This window comes from Oncorhynchus kisutch, unplaced genomic scaffold, assembly GCF_002021735.2.
Source record: "Oncorhynchus kisutch isolate 150728-3 unplaced genomic scaffold, Okis_V2 Okis06b-Okis10b_hom, whole genome shotgun sequence".
NCBI classification, from domain to species: domain Eukaryota; kingdom Metazoa; phylum Chordata; class Actinopteri; order Salmoniformes; family Salmonidae; genus Oncorhynchus; species Oncorhynchus kisutch.
In genome coordinates this window covers 19,309,358-19,317,182 of record NW_022261983.1, presented here as the reverse complement: position 1 = coordinate 19,317,182, position 7,825 = coordinate 19,309,358, and positions in this window count along the sequence as shown.

Here is a 7,825-nt window from a genome sequence, read left to right as displayed (position 1 = left end):
ATGGGGTTCCAGGCTAATCAGAATGAGTTTTTCTTTTGCCCCACAAAAGGGTTTTATTATTACAGACAAAAATACTCCTCATCACCCGCCTCCTCACATTCCCGCAGGAGAGAAAAAGACGGACGGGAGGTCCTGGGCTGACATCTACATGTGGTCTGCGGTTGAAGGCCGGTTGCGTACTGAACAATTCTGTAAACAAAGTTGGAGGGAACGTATGGTAGAAAATGAACATTGAATTCTGGCATCAACTCTGGTGGACATCACTGCAGTCCTCATGACAATTACACACTCCCTCAAAACTTCTTGTCTGTGTTGTTGGACAAAACTTAACTTTTTAGAGTGGCCTTTATTGTCCCCAGCACAAAGTGCACCTGTGTAATGATGATCATGCTGTTTAATTAGCTTCTTGATATGCCACACCTGTCAGGTGGATGGATTTATCTTGGCAAAGAAGAAATACTCACTAACCGGGATGTAAACAGATTTGTGCACAACATTTTGATAGAAATGAGCTTTTTGTGCATATGGAAAATTTTCTGGGATCTGTTATTTCAGCTCAAGAAACACTTTACATGTGTGTTTATATGTTTTTTGTTCAGGAGAGAGAGAGAGAGATTGATTGAGATAAGGGGATAGATGGAGAGATGGACTGAGAGAATGGGAGAGAGAATGAGGGAGAGGAGGAGGGCGAGAAAGAGAGTGGGAGGATGAGAGAGAGAAAAGAGGGCCTTTCTCAGTGTAACTTCAGCACCAGGAGAGCGGCACAGCTTTACAGCAGTTATAGTCAAAGCTATGGCTAGTGCTACTGTCATCAAGTTCCCTGGACACGCAGTACTGAACCAAACTACACACTTTACAGCAGTGAGAGAGAGAGAAAGAGAGAGAGGGGGGGGGAGAAGAGGGAGAGAGAAGAGAAAGAGAGAGAGGGAGGGAGAGAGAAAGAGAGAAGAGACAACGAGGGAGGGAGAGAGAAAGAGAGAGACAAACAGAAAGGGCACAATCAGCAGTGCCACCCTGTGAGAGCTTATAGTGGAGGTAACCAGTGCCCCTGTGAGAGCTTTATAGTGGAGGTAACCAGTGCCACCCTGTGAGAGCTTATAGTGGGAGGTAACCAGTGCCACCCTGTGAGAGCTTTATAGTGGGAGGTAATCAGTGCCACCCTGTGAGAGCTTTATTGGGAGTAACCAGTGCCACCCTGTGAGAGCTTTATAGTGGGAGGTAATCAGTGCCACCTGTGAGAGCTTTATATTGTGAGGTAATCAGTGCCACCCTGTGAGAGCTTTATAGTGGGGGGTAATCAGTGCCACCCTGTGAGAGCTTTATATCCTAGAACAAAGGGACAGAGGGATGGAGGATCTCTCTCTAGTAGACTGCAGTGTTTCTGAATCCTGGTCCTGGGTCCCAAAGGGGCCAACACTAGACTAGTTTCATCCTGGGTCCCAAAGGGGCCAACACTAGACTAGTTTCATCCTGGGGTCCCAAAGGGCCAACACTAGACTATTTCATCCTGGTTCTGGGGACCCAAAGGGCCAACACAAGACTAGTTTCATCCTGGGGACCCAAAGTGGCCAACACTAGACTAGTTTCATCCTGGTTCTGGGTCCCAAAGGGGCCAACACTAGACTAGTTTCATCCTGGTTCTGGGGACCCAAAGGGCCAACACTAGACTAGTTTCATCCTGTTGTCCCAAAGGGGCCAACACTAGACTAGTTTCATCCTGGGGACCCAAAGGGGCCAACAATACTAGTTTTTTCTCCTGGTCCTGGTCCCAACGGGGCCAACACTAGACTAGTTTCATCCTGATCCTGGTCCCAAAGGGGCCAACACTAGACTTGTTTCATCCTGGGGTCCCAAAGGGCCAACACTAGACTAGTTTCATCCTGCGGTCCCAAGGGCCAACACTAGACTAGTTTCATCTCAGGGGTCCCCCAAAGGGGCCAACACTAGACTAGTTTCATCCTGGGGTCCCAAAGGGCCAACACTAGACTTGTTTCATCCTGGGGTCCCAAAGGGCCAACACTAGACTAGTTTCATCCTGCGGTCCCAAAAGGGGCCAACACTAGACTAGTTTCATCCTGCGGTCCCAAAGGGCCAACACTAGACTAGTTTCATCCTGGGGTCCCAAAGGGACCAACACTAGACTAGTTTCATCCTGGGGTCCCAAAGGGGCCAACACTAGACTAGTTTCATCCTGCGGTCCCAAAGGGACCAACACTAGACTAGTTTCATCCTGTGGTCCCAAAGGGGCCAACACTAGACTAGTTTCATCCTGCGGTCCCAAGGGACCAACACTAGACTAGTTTTCAAATCCTGGGTCCCAAAGGGACCAACACTAGACTAGTTTCAGAAAGGAAGAAAGGAAGGGGGAGAGAGGGGGTGGAGGGAGGGGATGAGGAGAGAAGGAAGGGTGGAGAGAGGGGTGGAGGGAGGGATGAGAGAAGGAGAGAAAGGAAGGGTGGAGAGAGGGGTGGAGAGGGGATGAGAGAAGGAGAGAAAGGAAGGTTGGAGAGGGGGTGGAGGGAGGGATGAGAGAAGGAGAGAAGCAAGGGTGGAGAGAGGGTTGGAGGGAGGGGATGAGAGAAGGACAGAGAGGTTCCTCAGAGTGGATGGTCTTGGCAGTTAGTGTCTGAGAGGGGTGGAGGGAGGGGATGAGAGAAGGACAGAGAGGTTCCTCAGAGTGGATGGTCTTGGCAGTTAGTGTCTGAGAGGGGTGGAGGGAGGGGATGAGAGAAGGACAGAGAGGTTCCTCAGAGTGGATGGTCTTGGCAGTTAGTGTCTGAGAGGGTGGAGGGAGGGGATGAGAGAAGGACAGAGAGTTCCTCAGAGTGGATGGTCTTGGCAGTTAGTGTCTGAGAGGATTTGATCTTTCAAAGCATTTCTCTGTCCACTTTCCCTCTACCAGTGCAGATGGAGAAAAGGATGGAGCGAAGGAGGGAGGGAGGGTGAGGTGTAGGGATGGAGGGGAGGGAGAGAGTAGTCTGCCTTATCTTTGTTAGACCAGCTGGTGACCTGAAACGCAGGACACTGCTGTTCAATCAAAACCTGAAACCAGAAGTTTCTGGAGTAAAGCCAGACAGGGTTCTTCTAATCCCAAGGAGAAATACAATGTACAGCGCTGACAAGAAGACAGAACACAGCTTCATTTCAAATCATTCAAACCTGCTTCTTTGCAACAGGACAACTGTTTATTTGTATTTCTCTCTCTCAGGGGCGGTCACAAGGGAGGGGAGAGGAGAGAGAGATCAGAGTTGTGGAATACAGAGAGAGAGGATGAGAGAAGGAGAGAGATCAGAGTTGTGAAAACAGAGAGAGAAGGAGAGAGATCAGAGTTGTGGAATACAGAGAGAGAAGGAGAGAGATCAGAGTTGTGGAATACAGAGAGAGAGAGGAGAGAGGAAAGAGATCAGAGTTGTGACGTACAGAGAGAGAGGAAAGAGATCAGAGTTGTGACGTACAGAGAGAGAGAGGAAAGAGATCAGAGTTGTGAAGTACAGAGAGAGAGAGGAAAGAGATCAGAGTTGTGACGTACAGAGAGAGAGAGGAAAGAGATCAGAGTTGTGACGTACAGAGAGAGAGGAGAGAGATCAGAGTTGTGGAATACAGAGAGAGAGAAGGAGAGAGAGGAAGGATCAGAGTTGTGACGTACAGAGAGAGAGAGAAAGAGATCAGAGTTGTGACGTACAGAGAGAGAGAGGAAAGAGATCAGAGTTGTGAAGTACAGAGAGAGAGAAGGAGAGAGGAAAGAGATCAGAGTTGTGAAGTACAGAGCGTTGAGGTTAGAGCGTTGGACTAGTAACCGGAAGGTTGCAAGTTCAAACCCCCGAGCTGACAAAACAAATCTGTCGTTCTGCTCTGCCCCTGAACAGCAGTTAACCCACTGTTCCCAGGCCGTCATTGTAAATAAGAATTTGTTCTTAACTGACTTGCCTAGTTAAATAAAGGTAAATAAAAAGATAAGGAGAGAGATCAGAGTTGTGAAAAACAGAGAGACAGAGAGAGATTGGGCAAAAAACACACACATTTCTTCACACAGGGTCGTGGGTGAGACAGGGATGTAGCTAAAGGCCCACCCTCTTCCACATATATATCAACGAATTGGCGGCGGCACTAGAAGGTCTGCAGCACCCGGCCTCCCCCTGCTAGAATTCGAAGTCAAATGTCTGCTGTTTGCTGATGATCTTGTGCTTCTGTCACAACCAAGGAGGGCCTACAGCAGCACCTAGATCTTATGCACAGATTCTGTCAGACCTGGGCCCTGACAGTAAATCTCAGTAAGACCAAAATAATGGTGTTCCAAAAAAGGTCCAGTCACCAGGACCACATATACAAATTCCATCTAGACACTGTTGCCCTAGGCACACAAAAAACTATACATCCTTGGCCCTAACATCAGCACCAAAGGTAACTTCCACAAAGCTGTGAACGATCTGAGAGACAAGGCAAGAAGGGCATTCTATGCCATCAAAAGGAACATAAATTTCAACAATTAGGATTTGGCTAAAAATACTTGAATCAGTCATAGAGCCCTTGCCCTTTACAGTTGTGAGGTCTGGGGTCCGCTCACCAACCAAGACTTCACAAATGGGACAAACACCAAATTGAGACCCTGCCACGCAGAATACTGCAAAATATATCCTCCGTGTACAACGTAGAACACCAAATAATGCATGCAGAGCAGAATAAGGCCGATACCCACTAATTATCAAAATCCAGAAAAGGAGCCGTAAATTCTATAACCACCTAAAGGAGCGATTCCCCAAACCGTCCATAACAAAGCCATCACCTACAGAGAGATGAACCTGGGAGAAGAGTCCCCTAAGCAAGCTGGTCCTGGGGCTCTGTTCACAAACACAACACACCCTACAGAGCCCCAGACAGCAGCTCAATTAGACCCAACCAAATCAGAGAAAACAAAAAGATAATTACTTGACACATTGGAAAGAATTAAACAAAAAAACAGAGCAACTAGAATGCTATTGGGCCCTAAACAGAGAGTACACAGCGGCAGAATACCTGACCACTGTGACTGACCCAAAATTAGGAAAAGCTTTGACTATGTACAGACATCAGTGAGCATACTGCCTTGCTATTGAGAAAGGCCGCCGTAGGCAGACAGGCTCTCAAGAGAAGACAGGCTATGTTGCTCACTGCCCACAAAATGAGGTGGAAACTGAGCTGCACTTCCTAACCTCCTGCCCAAGTGTAATGACCATATTAGAGAGACATATTTCCCTCAGATTACACAGATCCACAAAGAATTCGAAACAAATCAATTTTGACTAAAACTCCCAATTACTGGGTGAAATACCACAGTGTGCCATCACGCAGCCAGATTTGTGACCTGTTGCCACGAGAAAAAGGTCAACCAGTGAAGACCAACACCATTGTAAATACAACACATATTTATGCTTATTTATTTTATCTTGTGTCCTTTAACCATTTGGTACATTGTTAGAACACTGTATATATATATATAATATGACATTTGAATGTCTTTACTGTTTTGAAACTTCTTCGTATGTGTAATGTTTACTGTTTAATGTGTTTGTTTTTCACTTATATATTCACTTTGTATATTATCTACCTCACTTGCTTTGGCAATGTTACACATTTTCCCATGCCATAAAGCCCCTTGAATTGAATTGAATTGAGAAGGAGAGAGATCAGAGAGAGAGAGGATGGAGAGAAGGAGAGAGAGAAGGAGAGAGATCAGAGTTGTGGAATACAGAGACAGAGGATGAGAGAAGGAGAGAGATCAGAGTTGTGAAAACAGAGAGAGAAGGAGGAGAGATCAGAGTTGTGATCGTACAGAGAGAGAGGATCAGAGAAGGAGAGAGATCAGAGTTGTGTGACGTACAGAGAGAGAGAAGGAGAGAGAATCAGAGCTTGTGTGACGTATATTGAGAGAGGATAGAGAAGGAGAAGAGTACAGAGGTTGTGACCTACAGAGAGAGAGGATAAGAGAAGGAGAGAGATCAGAGTGTGACGTCCAGAGAGAGAGGATAAGAGAAGGAGAGAGATCAGAGTTGTGACGTACAGAGAGAGAGAAGGAGAGAGATCAGAGTTGTGACGTACAGAGAGAGAGGATAGAGAAGGAGAGAGATCAGAGTTGTGACGTACAGAGAGAGAGGATAAGAGAAGGAGAGAGATCAGAGTTGTGACGTACAGAGAGAGAGAAGGAGAGAGATCAGAGTTGTGACGTACAGAGAGAGAGAAGGAGAGAGATCAGAGTTGTGATGTACAGAGAGAGAAGGAGAGAGATCAGAGTTGTGACGTACAGAGAGAGAGAAGGAGAGATCAGAGTTGTGACGTACCGAGAGAGAGGATAAGAGAGGAGAGAGATCAGAGTTGTGACGTACAGAGAGAGAGGATAAGAGAAGGAGAGAGATCAGAGTTGTGACGTACAGAGAGAGAGAAGGAGAGAGATCAGAGTTGTGACGTACAGAGAGAGAGAAGGAGAGAGATCAGAGTTGTGACGTACAGAGAGAGAAGGAGAGAGATCAGAGTTGTGACGTACAGAGAGAGAGAAGGAGAGAGATCAGAGTTGTGACGTACAGAGAGAGAAGGAGAGAGATCAGAGTTGTGACGTACAGAGAGAGAGAAGGAGAGATCAGAGTTGTGACGTACAGAGAGAGAGAAGGAGAGAGATCAGAGTTGTGATGTACAGAGAGAGAAGGAGAGAGATCAGAGTTGTGACGTACAGAGAGAGAGAAGGAGAGAGATCAGAGTTGTGATGTACAGAGAGAAGGAGAGAGATCAAGTTGTGACGTACAGACAGAGAGGATAAGAGAAGGAGAGAGATCAGAGTTGTGACGTAAAGAGAGAGAGAAGATGAGAGAAGGAGAGAGATCAGAGTTGTGAAAAACAGAGAGAAGGAAGAGAGATCAGAGTTGTGACGTACAGAGAGAGAGGATGAGAGAAGAGAGAGATCAGAGTTGTGACGTACAGAGACAGAGGATGAGAGAAGAGAGAGATCAGAGTTGTGAAAAAAGACAGAGAGAAGGAGAGAGATCAGAGTTGTGGAATACAGAAAGAGAGAAGGAGAGAGAGGAAAGAGATCAGAGTTGTGAAAAAACAGAGAGAGAGGATAAGAGAAGGAGAGAGATCAGAGTTGTGACGTACAGAGAGAGAGGATGAGAGAAGGAGAGAGATCAGAGTTTGTGACGTACAGACAGAGAGGATAAGAGAAGGAGAGAGATCAGAGTTGTGACGTACAGAGAGAGAGAGGATGAGAGAAGGAGAGAGATCAGAGTTGTGACGTACAGAGAGAGAGGATGAGAGAAGGAGAGAGATCAGAGTTGTGACGTACAGACAGAGAGGATAAGAGAAGGAGAGAGATCAGAGTTGTGACGTACAGACAGAGAGGATAAGAGAAGGAGAGAGATCAGAGTTGTGCACGTACAGAGAGAGAGGATAAGAGAAGGAGAGAGATCAGAGTTGTGACGTACAGAGAGAGAGAAGGAGAGAGATCAGAGTTGTGATGTACAGAGAGAGAAGGAGAGAGATCAGAGTTGTGACGTACAGAGATGAGAGAAGGAGAGAGATCAGAGTTGTGACGTACAGAGAGAGAGGATAGAGAAAATGAAAAAAGGGGTACTTTCTCAGTTCTCTCCCAGCCCCTCCTCCCTCCCTCGCCATCTCCATATTTCTCCTCGGTCCCCCTTCCACCCCCTATCCATCTCTCCACCCCCATTTCCTTCTCTCTCCACCCCCTCTCCTTCTCTCTCCACCCCTCTCCATCTCTCCCACCCCCCTCCTCCATCTCTCTCCACCCCCTTTCCTTCTCTCTCCACCCCCTCTCCATCTCTCCACCCCCTTTCCATCT